This window comes from Harmonia axyridis, chromosome X (genome assembly GCF_914767665.1).
Source record: "Harmonia axyridis chromosome X, icHarAxyr1.1, whole genome shotgun sequence".
Taxonomy (NCBI): domain Eukaryota; kingdom Metazoa; phylum Arthropoda; class Insecta; order Coleoptera; family Coccinellidae; genus Harmonia; species Harmonia axyridis.
Genome location: NC_059508.1, coordinates 21,980,609 through 21,995,162, shown reverse-complemented (window position 1 = coordinate 21,995,162; position 14,554 = coordinate 21,980,609). Strand labels below are relative to the sequence as shown.

The window sequence follows — 14,554 nt, the reverse complement described above, 5'->3', positions numbered from 1 at the left end:
AGAAATATTTCATATTTATGAAATTTTGGATCTTTATTAGGCTTATGTTTAATAATACAAATTATTACAGGATTATTTTTATCTATACATTATTGTGCTAAAGTAGATTTAGCTTTTAATAGAGTAACTCATATTTGTCGAGACGTAAATATAGGATGATTAATACGAACTATTCATGCAAATGGGGCCTCTTTATTTTTTATATGTTTATACTTACATATTAGGCGAGGCTTATATTTTGGTTCTTACAAACTTACAGAAACTTGAATGACAGGAACTACTATTTTGTTTATATCTATAGCTACAGCCTTTTTAGGTTATGTTCTTCCCTGAGGGCAAATATCTTTTTGAGGAGCAACTGTAATTACTAATTTAGTTTCTGCAATCCCTTACCTAGGAAATTCTATCGTTATTTGACTATGAGGAGGTTTTGCTGTTGACAATGCTACACTAAACCGATTTTATTCATTTCATTTTATCTTACCTTTTATTATTTCAGCTTTAATTATAATTCATTTAATATTTTTACATAACTCTGGCTCTAGTTATCCTTCAGGATCTAATTCTAATTTAGATAAAATTAGTTTTCATCCATATTTCTCCTTTAAAGATATTTTAGGTTTTCTCATTATAATATTTTTTATTTTAAATATTATTATTCTATATCCTTATATATTAAGAGATCCTGATAATTTTATTCCAGCTAATCCTCTTTCCACCCCTCCTCATATTCAACCAGAATGATATTTTTTATTTGCTTATGCAATTCTTCGTTCTATTCCCAATAAACTTGGGGGTGTAATTGCTTTAGTAATATCAATTGCAATTCTTTATTTTATACCTTTTATTAATTTCAAAATAATTAAAAGAAACAGCTTTTATTATATTAATAAAATTATATTTTGAAATTTTATCGTTACAGTTATAATTTTAACATGAATCGGAGCTAAACCAGTTGAAGATCCTTTCATTCTAATAGGACAAATTTTTACCTTAATCTATTTCGTATACTTTATATTAAACTCAATTATTTATAAAATTTGAGACTGATGAATATTTAATTAATCAATGAGCTTGAAAAGCATATATTTTGAAAATATAAGAAAGAATTTAAATTTCTATTGATTTATACAAAATTTAATTAACTATATAAGTAATACCATAAATAATAATCTTAATCTAAAATTTAGTATAAGTATATTCAAAGAAACAGGCAAAAAAACCTTTCAAGATAAATATATTAATTTATCATATCGATAACGAGGTAAAGTCCCTCGAACCCAAATTCATATAAAAGAAAAAAATAATAATTTAAAAAAAAATATAATAGAATAAAAATCTCCTCCTATAAAAATCAACCTTCTTAATATTCTTATAAAAATAATATTGGAATATTCAGCCATAAAAATAAAAGCAAATCCAAAACTTCTATATTCAACATTAAACCCTGAAACTAACTCTGATTCACCCTCAGAAAAATCAAAAGGGGTTCGATTAGTTTCAGCTAATCTTGAGATAAATCATATTATTCTAAGAGGAAAATTAAATATCACAAATCAAACATATTTTTGATAAAAAATAAAATCTATTAAATTCAAAGATATAATTAACACTAAAAATGATAATAAAATTAAAAATATTCTTACTTCATAAGAAATTACTTGAGCAACTGAACGAAGCCTTCCTAATAAAGAATAAATCGAATTTGAAGATCAACCCGATAATATAATTGTATACACACTAAAACTAGAAATTACAAAAAAAAACAATACAGAAAAATTAAACTTAAATAAATAACAATAAAAAGGTATTCTTATTCATAATATTAATGCTAAAATTAAATTAAAAACTGGTGATATAATATAAATTAAAATATTCGCCATATAAGGAAAAATTATTTCTTTTCTAAATAATTTAATTGCATCACTAAAAGGTTGTAAAATTCCTAAATAACCTACTTTATTAGGACCTTTTCGAATTTGAATATACCCTAATAACTTCCGTTCTAATAAAGTTAAAAAAGCTACTCTAACTAAAATACAAATAATTATTAAAATAAAAATTATCAAAATTGAAATTATATCAATTATTATTTGTATAAAATACTTATAAAGATTCTAAATCTAATGCACTAATCTGCCAAAATAATAATTCTATTCATTTATAAAATTTTAAATCATAAACTTGTTCCTTTCGTACTAAAATTTATTAAATTATTAAAGATAAAAACCAACCTGGCTTACACCGGTTTAAACTCAGATCATGTAAAGTTTAAATGGTCGAACAGACCAAATATTTAAGCTTCTACACCTAAATTTAACTTTAATCCAACATCGAGGTCGCAATCTTTTCTTTCGATTTGAACTCTAAAAAAAAATAACGCTGTTATCCCTAAGGTAATTTATTCTTTTAATCATAAAAATGGATCAATTTTTCATAAATTAATGGTTAAAGTTAAAAAAGTTAATCTAATTTTTTTATCACCCCAATCAAATTTAATAAAAATTTTAAATTTTATAATTCTTTAAATCAAAAATCTTTTATAAATTAAACTCTATAGGGTCTTCTCGTCTTTTAAAAAAATTTAAGCTTTTTAACTTAAAAATAAAATTTTTAAATAATAAAATTTAGAAAGTTATCTTCTCATCAAACCATTCATACAAGCTTTCAATTAAAAAACTAATGATTATGCTACCTTTGCACAGTCAAAATACTGCGGCCCTTCAAATTTTATTCAGTGGGCAGGTCCTACTTTAAATTATAATCAAAAAGAGATGTTTTTATTAAACAGGTGAAAGATATTTTTGCCTAATTACTTAATTATACCTTTCGTAATTACTTATATTTTTACAAAATAATTAATACTAATTTTATCATTATTTCAATATAATTTTTCATTAAATTTACTTCAATAAAAAAATTAAATTAATATATAAATATTTTTAATTAAATAACAAATTTTAACAAACTTAAAATAGTAAAAATTTCTAGTTCTATAAATTATTTATTTATAATATTCAATTATAATAATTTAAATTTAAGCTTATCCCTAAAACTATTAAAATAAAAATTCAAAAAATTAAAAATTAAATTTTTATAATTTTTATAATGAATTAAATTCTTTCCTTAAAAAACTAGATATATTTAAAAACGAATAACGTTTCACTACTATATAATTATTATAAATATTTATTAAACAATAATATTTATAACTATATAGCTCTTTTAAATTCGAGATAAATATATAAATATTAAATTTTTAATAAACCCTGATACACAAGGTACACAATATTGTTTCTTTTATAAATTTATATAATTTTCCTTTTCAGTACTATTAATCTATCATAAAATAAAATTTTTCTTAATCTAATAAAAATACTAATTCTTTAATAAAATTATATATATATATATATATATATATATATATATATATATATATATATATATATATATATATTAATTAAATAAATTTTAAAATTCAATTTAAATTATTAATTATCTTCTTAATGTAAATAAGATGCTTATTCAAGCTCTAAACTGACATTCTAGAATCACTTTCCAGTAAATCTACTATGTTACGACTTATTCCATATTAGATGAAAGCGACGGGCAATATGTGCATATTATCGGATTTAAAAAATTCTTGATAAATACAATAATTTAAAAAAAATAAATTATAATTTTAAAAACTTTATGTTAACAAATCTTTGTAACTTCCTCCCGTCAAAAACGTCCCCTTAGATAATAACCAAACCTTAAACTTTTTAACTCTAAATTGAAAAATTTTCCCCCAAGGATTTACAAGTTATACCCTTAAATTTAGTGCTACCCTACTCACTAAATCCAATACTAAACAATTTAAATTGTAACAATTCTTATTGCTGACTGTTATAGCTTTATTCAAATTTAATTTTAATAAAATAAATTTTGAAATAAACTGAAGCCTACCAAATATCAAAAATATTTTAAATTATCGGATTTAAAAAATTCTTGATAAATACAATAATTTTAAAAAAATAAATTATAATTTTAAAAACTTTATGTTAACAAATCTTTGTAACTTCCTCCCGTCAAAAACGTCCCCTAAGATAATAACCAAACCTTAAACTTTTTAACTCTAAATTAAAAAATTTTCCCCCAAGGATTTACAAGTTATACCCTTAAATTTAGTGCTTCCCTACTCACTAAATCCAATACTAAACAATTTAAATTGTAACAATTCTTATTGCTGACTGTTATAGCTTTATTCAAATTCAATTTTAATAAAATAAATTTTGGAATAAACTGAAGCCTACCAAATATCAAAAATATTTTAAATTATCGGATTTAAAAAATTCTTGATAAATACAATAATTTAAAAAAAATAAATTATAATTTTATTATTAAATAAAATAATCAAAAATTAAATTTTTTAAAATTCGAAATAAATTTAATTTTAAATTTATTAATTTTGTTCCCCCCAAAACTAAACATTTACAATTTTTGAAAAATATTTAAATTAATCTATTCTAAAAATTTTCAAAATTATATAAAAATCAAATTTATGAAAAATGAAAAAAAAATTCCTCCCCTAATCATCAAAATTTTCAAAAATCCATAAATTTTGAAAAATTTTTAACAATTTTTCACAAAATTTTTAAACGAAATAACTTTATTACACTAACAAATAATTTTTTCAAAAAAAATTGTTAGATAATTTCCATATCACAATTTTTTAAAATTATTTAAATTAAAATTCCTAACAAAAAAATATAGATTTTTTTTTTATGAGCGATTTCCTTTTGAGCATTTATATAAAATTTTCAAAAATTACTCGAATTTTATGAAAATCCTAAATTTTTATACATAATTTTTTTAACTATGTACTAATTAAACTTAAAATAATTATAATTTAAATCAAAATATTGACATAATAACTTTATTATACTAACAAATCATTTTTTTACCCTTTAAGATCACTTTTTATCCAATAAATTAAAAATTATTCGAGACAACTAAAAAATAGACAAATTCAACCAAATATTAAAAAATTACATTTTTTTGTTAGATATTTTAATTTAATTTTTTTATGAAATCTTTATTAATTTTATTTTTCTAAATCTATTTTTCACGTAATTTTTAATAGATTTAGTTAAAATAAGAATAACTTCATTTTCATGATAAATACCATAATACTTTAGAAATAATATTTCTTAATGATAATTTAATTCATTAATACTTAGGTTTTTTTTTTTTTTTTCATTAATTTTGAATTTTTCATTAAAAATTAACTTTATTAATAACTAATAATTTTTAATATATTATTAATAATTATAGATTGATTATAATTTAATTCTTATATAAATAAAATATTAATATTTTAATGTTAAATTAATTATTAATAATTTATACTCTTTATATATATATTATAAATATTATTAATATATAAAATATTTATTAATATAGAAATTCTCGAAATTCACCGTCGTTTTTATATACTGATTTACTTTATATATTCTTTCTCTTTTTTTCGGGAGTACTATTATATATCCCTTAAGATACCAATATTAAATCGGTTTTTATATATTTAAAGATGTTTATTTTAACTATTTAATTAAAATTAGCACCTAGAATATTACTAATGGTACTATCCAATGTAAGATATATTTCGCCCTTATATATAAATAATTATATATTAATAAGTAATTATTAATTATTAAATATTATAGATATATATAAATAAATTCTTTAATTAAAAAAGCATAGGGTCCAAGAGAAAAACCCTATTAAAAGACAAAATTTAAATTAATACTGCTAATAAAGTATCGATTTTAGGCCATTTTTTTTTGCCCAAATTTTGACCCAAAAAATGCAAAAAATTGCAAAATTTTGCATTTTTTTCGTTTTTTTTTGAAATTTTTCAAAAAATTTGATCTTTAAAATTGACATTATTGTCTAAGAAACAATTATAGCACTTGGATATAAAAACCAATGTATGAGGAAATTCCTATTAGGGCGCCTGAAGAAAGGATCATTTTGATGAGATGAAACATGTGCAACCCACCCCTAGTTCCATCCCCGAAATTTTTGAAAAAAATGCCAAATTTCACGAAATTTGATGAAATTTGGGAAAAATCTTCGGATTTCAAAATTTTACAGGGATCGATTATTTTTTATGTGAAAAAAGGATTTATCATAAAATTTCTTTTTCCAAACTATTTTGTTAGAAAAATCAACTTTTAGAAAAAATTCTTCTTCTAGTCTAATAGAAAATTTATTTTATAGAAAATTTAAACCTTTTCTGTGAAAATAAAATTGAAAGAATAATTTTTAATTACAAAATTTTTTGATTTTTGAATATAAATTCATTTATTCAAATTTTCGTAGATTGAATTCTATTGATCCCCCCCAATAGAATTCTGATACAAATTTATAAATAAGGTAATATTTGAAAATTTTTAAAATTTAAAAGTTAATTTCTTAGTTAATAAAAATCAAAAACTAATAATTTTAAAAACTTAAACGTTGATTGTTGGACTTAGCCTCAGGATTGGTTTAGAATATTGGAATTGATCCTGAAGTAGGACGACCAAAATCAATTCAAATTTATCGGGTTTGGTATTGATTGTTGGACTTAGCCTCAGGATTGGTTTAGAATGTTGAAATTGATCCTGAAGTAGGACGACCAAAATCAATTCAAATTTATCGGGTTTGGTGTTGATTGTTGGACTTAGCCTCAGGATTGGTTTAGAATGTTGGAATTGATCCTGAAGTAGGACGACCAAAATCAATTCAAATTTATCGGGTTTGGTGTTGATTGTTGGACTTAGCCTCAGGATTGGTTTAGAATGTTGAAATTGATCCTGGAGTAGGACGACCAAAATCAATTCAAATTTATCGGATTTGGTATTGATCGTTGGACTTAGCCTCAGGATTGGTTTAGAATGTTGAAATTGATCCTGAAGTAGGACGACCAAAATCAATTCAAATTTATCGGGTTTGGTGTTGATTGTTGGACTTAGCCTCAGAATTGCTTTAGAATGTTGGAATTGATCCTGAAGTAGGACGACCAAAATCAATTCAAATTTATCGGGTTTGGTGTTGATTGTTGGACTTAGCCTCAGGATTGGTTTGGAATGTTGAAATTGATCCTGAAGTAGGACGACCAAAATCAATTCAAATTTATCGGGTTTGGTGTTGATTGTTGGACTTAGCCTCAGGATTGGTTTAGAATGTTGAAATTGATCCTGAAGTAGGACGACCAAAATCAATTCAAATTTATCGGGTTTGGTGTTGATTGTTGGACTTAGCCTCAGGATTGGTTTAGAATGTTGGAATTGATCCTGAAGAAGGACACCAAAATCAATTCAAATTTATCGGGTTTGGTGTTGATTGTTGGACTTAGCCTCAGGATTGGTTTAGAATGTTGAAATTGATCCTGAAGTAGGACGACCAAAATCAATTCAAATTTATCGGATTTGGTATTGATTGTTGGACTTAGCCTCAGGATTGGTTTAGAATGTTGGAATTGATCCTGAAGTAGGACGACCAAAATCAATTCAAATTTATCGGGTTTGGTGTTGATTGTTGGACTTAGCCTCAGGATTGGTTTAGAATGTTGGAATTGATCCTGAAGTAGGACGACCAAAATCAATTCAAATTTATCGGGTTTGGTGTTGATTGTTGGACTTAGCCTCAGGATTGGTTTAGAATGTTGGAATTGATCCTGAAGTAGGACGACCAAAATCAATTCAAATTTATCGGATTTGGTGTTGATTGTTGGACTTAGCCTCAGGATTGGTTTAGAATGTTGGAATTGATCCTGAAGAAGGACACCAAAATCAATTCAAATTTATCGGGTTTGGTGTTGATTGTTGGACTTAGCCTCAGGATTGGTTTAGAATGTTGAAATTGATCCTGAAGTAGGACGACCAAAATCAATTCAAATTTATCGGATTTGGTATTGATTGTTGACTTAGCCTCAGGATTGGTTTAGAATGTTGGAATTGATCCTGAAGTAGGACGACCAAAATCAATTCAAATTTATCGGGTTTGGTGTTGATTGTTGGACTTAGCCTCAGGATTGGTTTAAAATATTGGAATTGATCCTGAAGTAGGACGACCAAAATCAATTCAAATTTATCGGGTTTGGTGTTGATTGTTGGACTTAGCCTCAGGATTGGTTTAGAATGTTGGAATTGATCCTGAAGTAGGACGACCAAAATCAATTCAAATTTATCGGATTTGGTGTTGATTGTTGGACTTAGCCTCAGGATTGGTTTAGAATGTTGGAATTGATCCTGAAGTAGGACGACCAAAATCAATTCAAATTTATCGGGTTTGGTATTGATTGTTGGACTTAGCCTCAGGATTGGTTCAGAATGTTGAAATTGATCCTGAAGTAGGACGACCAAAATCAATTCAAATTTATCGGGTTTGGTATTGATTGTTGGACTTAGCCTCAGGATTGGTTTAGAATATTGGAATTGATCCTGAAGTAGGACGACCAAAATCAATTCAAATTTATCGGGTTTGGTGTTGATTGTTGGACTTAGCCTCAGGATTGGTTCAGAATGTTGGAATTGATCCTGAAGTAGGACACCAAAATCAATTCAAATTTATCGAATATATTTATATGAATAATCCTATTTTATAGGATTTTTTACTTTGTGAATTAATTTTTGTACACTTAAATTAATGAAAATTTAATAGTTTTTATTAAAGTTTAAAATATTGAATTTAAAATTTAACTTAATAAGTTGAATTTTTAATTGTTAATTTTTTTTTGTAATTATATTCAATAAAATTAAATTATTTCTTAAAGTTTCAAAAACTCTTGTACATCTTATACTAGAATATAAAGATAAGCTAAAGAAGCTGATGGGTTCATACCCCATTTATAAAGGTATACCCCTTTTTTTTATAATTAAAACTATAAAATTAATATTTTTAATTTTAATAATAAGAGGAACTCTTATTTCTATTTCTGCTTATTCATGAATTAATATCTGGATTGGTTTAGAATTAAACCTCTTAGCTTTTATTCCTATTATAAACTCAGATAATTTTAAGTATTCTTCTGAATCCTCCTTGAAATATTTTTTAGTCCAAGTTTCTGCATCAATTCTAGTTTTATTTTCTTTTTTGAATTCATTTATTTTAATCAATTCTATCGAGCAATTAATACCTACTTCTATATTTTTGTTTAACAGAGCTATCCTTATAAAAATAGGAGCAGCCCCTTTCCACTTTTGATATCCAGAAGTCCTAGAAGGACTAAGATGAACTAATGCATTATTATTAATAACTTGACAAAAAATTGCTCCAATAATTTTAATTATATATAATTTTAAATTAAACCTATTCTTTATTTTGATTATTTTGATGTGTATAACCTTAGGGAGTGTAAAAACATGAAACCAAACCAGATTAAAAAAAATTCTTGCCTTATCTTCCATCAACCATATTGGTTGAATATTATGAATAATAATATTAAATCAATCCTTATGAATATTATACTTTTTAATTTATACTTTTATTTCTTCAAATATAATCTTAATTTTTAATAAATATAAAATCTTTAACATTAAAGATCTTATAAATAATATGAATTACAATAAAACTTTAAAATTCTATTTTTTTTTTAATTTCTTTTCTCTAGGAGGAATCCCCCCCTTTTCAGGATTTTTTCCTAAGTGACTAATTCTAAAAACTTTAATTGAAAATCACTTTTATTTTCTATCTTTTATGATAATTTTTATTACTTTAATTTGTATATATATTTATATACGCTTCATACTTCAATCTTTAATAATAAAATAAAATGAAAATAAAATATTTAATTATATTAACTCTTACTATGTAATTTTTTTAAATTGAGTGAATATTTACGGATTAATCATTTTTACTGTAATTTTTAGAATTTATTAAGGATTTAAGTTAAATAAACTAGTAACCTTCAAAGTTAAAAATAGAATTATTCTAAGCCTTAGAATAATATTCACCTATAAATTTGCAATTTATAATCATAATTGAATATAAGGCTTAATAAAGGAGAAAACTCATAATTAAATTTACAATTTAACGCTTTAATTCAGCCACTTTATCGAATAAATGATTATTTTCTACTAATCATAAAGATATTGGAACATTATACTTTTTATTTGGAATATGGGCAGGAATAGTAGGAACATCGTTAAGTATTTTTATTCGGTTAGAATTAGGGACTAGAGGAAGATTAATTGGAAACGACCAAATTTATAATATAATTGTTACAGCTCATGCTTTCATTATAATTTTCTTTATAGTAATACCTATTATAATTGGAGGTTTTGGAAATTGATTAGTTCCTTTAATAATTGGAGCTCCTGATATAGCATTTCCACGATTAAATAACATAAGATTTTGACTTTTACCCCCTGCTTTAACTCTTTTAATTTTAAGAACAATCGTAGAAATAGGAGCAGGAACAGGATGAACTGTTTACCCTCCTCTTTCTTCTAATTTAACACATAATGGGCCTTCAGTAGATTTAGTGATTTTTAGTTTACATTTAGCAGGAATTTCCTCAATTTTAGGTGCAGTAAATTTCATTTCAACTATTATAAATATACGTCCATTTGGTATAATACTTGATAAAACTCCTTTATTTGTATGATCTGTTCTTATTACAGCAATTCTTTTATTATTATCACTACCAGTTCTTGCAGGAGCAATTACTATACTATTAACTGACCGAAACTTAAATTCTTCTTTTTTTGATCCAACCGGTGGGGGAGACCCAATTTTATACCAACATTTATTTTGATTTTTTGGTCATCCTGAAGTTTATATTTTAATTCTCCCAGGGTTTGGTAGAATTTCCCATATTATTACACAAGAAAGAGGAAAAAAATTGCCTTTGGTTCTTTAGGAATAATTTATGCTATATTAGCTATTGGACTTCTAGGATTTGTAGTATGAGCTCATCACATATTTATAGTGGGAATAGATGTTGATACTCGAGCTTATTTTACTTCAGCTACAATAATTATTGCAGTACCCACTGGAATTAAAATTTTTTCTTGATTAGCAACTTTACATGGAATACAATTTTACTATACACCTTCAATTTTATGAACCCTGGGATTTTTATTTTTATTTACAATTGGTGGATTAACAGGAGTAATTTTAGCTAACTCTTCCATAGATATTATTTTACATGACACCTATTATGTTGTAGCTCATTTTCATTACGTTTTATCTATAGGAGCTAAAGATTTACCTTTTTTTAGAAATAGCGACTTGAAAACCATATATATTTTTAGACAGAGCTTCGTATTTACTTGAACAATTAAGATTTTTTCATGATCACGCCCTTTTGATCTTAATAATAATCACTTGTATTGTAACATATACCATAATGAGACTAACATTAAATAATTATAACCATCGTTTAATATTAGAAGGACACAATATTGAAACAATTTGAACTATCATACCAGCATTAACTTTAATTTTTATTGCTTTTCCTTCTTTAAAATTAATTTACTTAATTGATGAAATCCGTAACCCTTTAGTTACTATTAAAACTATTGGTCATCAATGATATTGAACCTATGAATATACAGATTTTAAAAATCTTGAATTTGATTCATATTTAATTAATAATAATCAACTTTTTAATTTTCGATTACTAGAAGTTGATAATCGAACTATTTTACCATATCTTTCTCATATTCGAATTCTAACTTCATCTTCTGACGTAATTCATTCTTGAACAGTTCCTTCAACAGGAGTAAAAGTTGATGACTCCCCAGGGCGATTAAATCAACTTAGATTTAATTTAAATCGAACTGGAATTTTTTTTGGCCAATGTTCAGAAATTTGTGGAGCAAACCATAGATTTATACCTATTTCTATTGAAAGAATTTCTCCCCAAAATTTCATTAAATGGGTAGAAAATTTTTCATTAGATGACTGAAAGATAAGTATTGGTCTCTTAAACCACTTTATAGTAATTAACGACTACTTCTAATGAAAAATTTAGTTAACCTATAACATTAGTTTGTCAAAATAAAATCATTCTTAGAATAATTTTCAATTCCTCAAACTATACCTATAGATTGGTTTTCCTTGTATATTTTTATAACACTTTTATTTATTATTTTAAACATTAAAATATTTTATTCTCATAAAAAATCTCCTTTAAAAAATTTTAAATTATTAAATAAAAAATTTTCTTGAAAATGATAATAAATCTTTTTTCTTCTTTTGATCCTTCATCTTATTTTATAATACCTTTGAATTGACTAAGAATAATTATTAGTTTTTTATTCATTCCTTCTATATTCTGACTAATTCCTAATCGATTTAACTTTTTAATTCAAAATATATTAATTACTCTACATAAAGAATTCAAAATCATTACAAAAAAAAATAACACTTTAATATTTATTGTATTGTTTTACTTCATTATAATTAATAACTTAATAGGGTTATTTTCTTACATTTTTACAGCCTCAAGTCATATAATTTTTACTCTATCCCTAGCTTTACCTTTATGGTTAAGATTTATATTAAATAGTTGAATTAGCCACACTTATCACTCATTTGCTCATCTAATGCCCCAAGGAACTCCTACTATTTTAATACCTTTTATAGTATGTATTGAAACAATTAGAAATATTATTCGTCCTGGAACTCTCGCTATTCGTTTATCAGCTAATATAATTGCAGGACACCTTTTATTAACTCTTTTAGGAAATACTGGTCCTATAGTAAATTTGCTTATTTTATTAATTATTATAATTCAATTTATACTAATTTTATTAGAATCAGCAGTAGCTTCAATTCAATCTTATGTTTTTGCTATCCTTAGAACTCTTTATTCTAGATAAAATAATTATGATAAAAAATCACTCATTTCATTTAGTAGATTATAGTCCTTGACCAATTTTAGGCGCTTTTAGAGCTATAACTGCTATAATAGGAATAATTAAATGATTCCATCTTTTTAACTCAAATTTATTTATATTAAGAAATATAATTCTTTTACTAATTATATTTCAATGATGACGAGATGTAATTCGAGAAAGAACCTTTCAAGGAAACCACACTCTTTTAGTATCTTTTGGTTTACGATGAGGAATAATTTTATTTATTACCTCAGAGATTTTTTTCTTTATTAGTTTTTTTTGAAGATTTTATCATATAAGATTATCTCCTTCTATCGAATTAGGAATAACTTGACCTCCAAAAGGAATTAATACCTTTAATCCTAATGAAATCCCATTATTAAACACTATTATTCTATTAAGATCAGGCCTAAGTGTAACTTGAGCCCACCATAGATTAATAGAAAATAATTTTAATCAAACATTTCAAAGATTAATTATTACTGTTTTACTAGGAATATATTTTTCTTTACTACAAGGAATTGAATATTTAGAAGCCCCATTTTCTATAGCCGATTCAGTTTATGGAAGAACATTCTTTATAGCTACAGGATTCCATGGTTTACATGTAATTATTGGTTCTATTTTTCTTTTAGTATGTTCAACTCGATTAAACTTTAATCATTTTAGAAACAATCACCATTTTGGATTCGAAGCAGCAGCATGATATTGACATTTTGTAGACGTAGTATGACTATTCCTATATATATCTATTTATTGATGAGGTAGATATCTATATTGTATAAATATTACATTTGATTTCCAATCAAAAAATCTTTTAAAAGTATAGTTAATATTCTTAATTTCATCTTTAATTTTGATAATTTTTAGAATTATAATAATTTTAATAATTATTGCAAATTATATTTCAATAAAAACATTTAAAGATCGAGAAAAAAGTTCTTCCTTTGAATGCGGATTTGACCCTAAAAATTCTGCACGCCTACCATTCTCAATTCACTTTTTTTTAATCGCTTTAATCTTTTTAATTTTTGATGTAGAAATTACCCTTATTATCCCTTTTATTTATAGAATAAAATATTCTAATATTATAATTATTAGCATTATATTTTTTATATTCATGGCAATCTTAATTTTAGGTTTATACCATGAATGAAAACAAGGAGCCTTAAACTGATCTTTATAGGATAATAGTTAAATTAACATTTAATTTGCATTTAAAAAATACTGTTTTTCAGTTTATCTTAAATAAGGAGCAAAATATTGCATTTAGTTTCGACCTAAAAATTTGAATTTAAATTCCTTATTTAATTGAAACCAAACTAGAGGTAAGTCACTGTTAATGATTCCAATGAGAAACTCTCCAATTGAAGAAATATAAAAATTTTAGCTTCTAACTTAATATATAGCAATTTGTTAATATTTCTATTTATATAGTTTATCTAAAACATTATATTTTCATTATAAAAAAAGATTAATTCTTATAAATACTTAAAAAATATTTTAATTTACCTCAATATCTTCAATATTGCGCTCTATTAAGCTATTTAAGTAAAATATATAAATCAATAACAAAATAATCCAAATTAAAAATATTATTATATAAATCTTTAAACTATTTTCAAAAATATACTGAAATAAAACAGAATTTTTTTTAAAAAATTTAAATAAACCCTGGC

The 14,554-nt window shown here is 24.1% G+C and overlaps 1 pseudogene; it reads left to right on the top strand.

Moving 5' to 3' along the window:
• Nucleotides 1–10,149: 10,149 nt before the first annotated feature.
• LOC123686625 lies at nucleotides 10,150–12,002 on the top strand (annotated as a pseudogene).
• The last annotated feature ends 2,552 nt before the right edge of the window (nucleotides 12,003–14,554 follow it).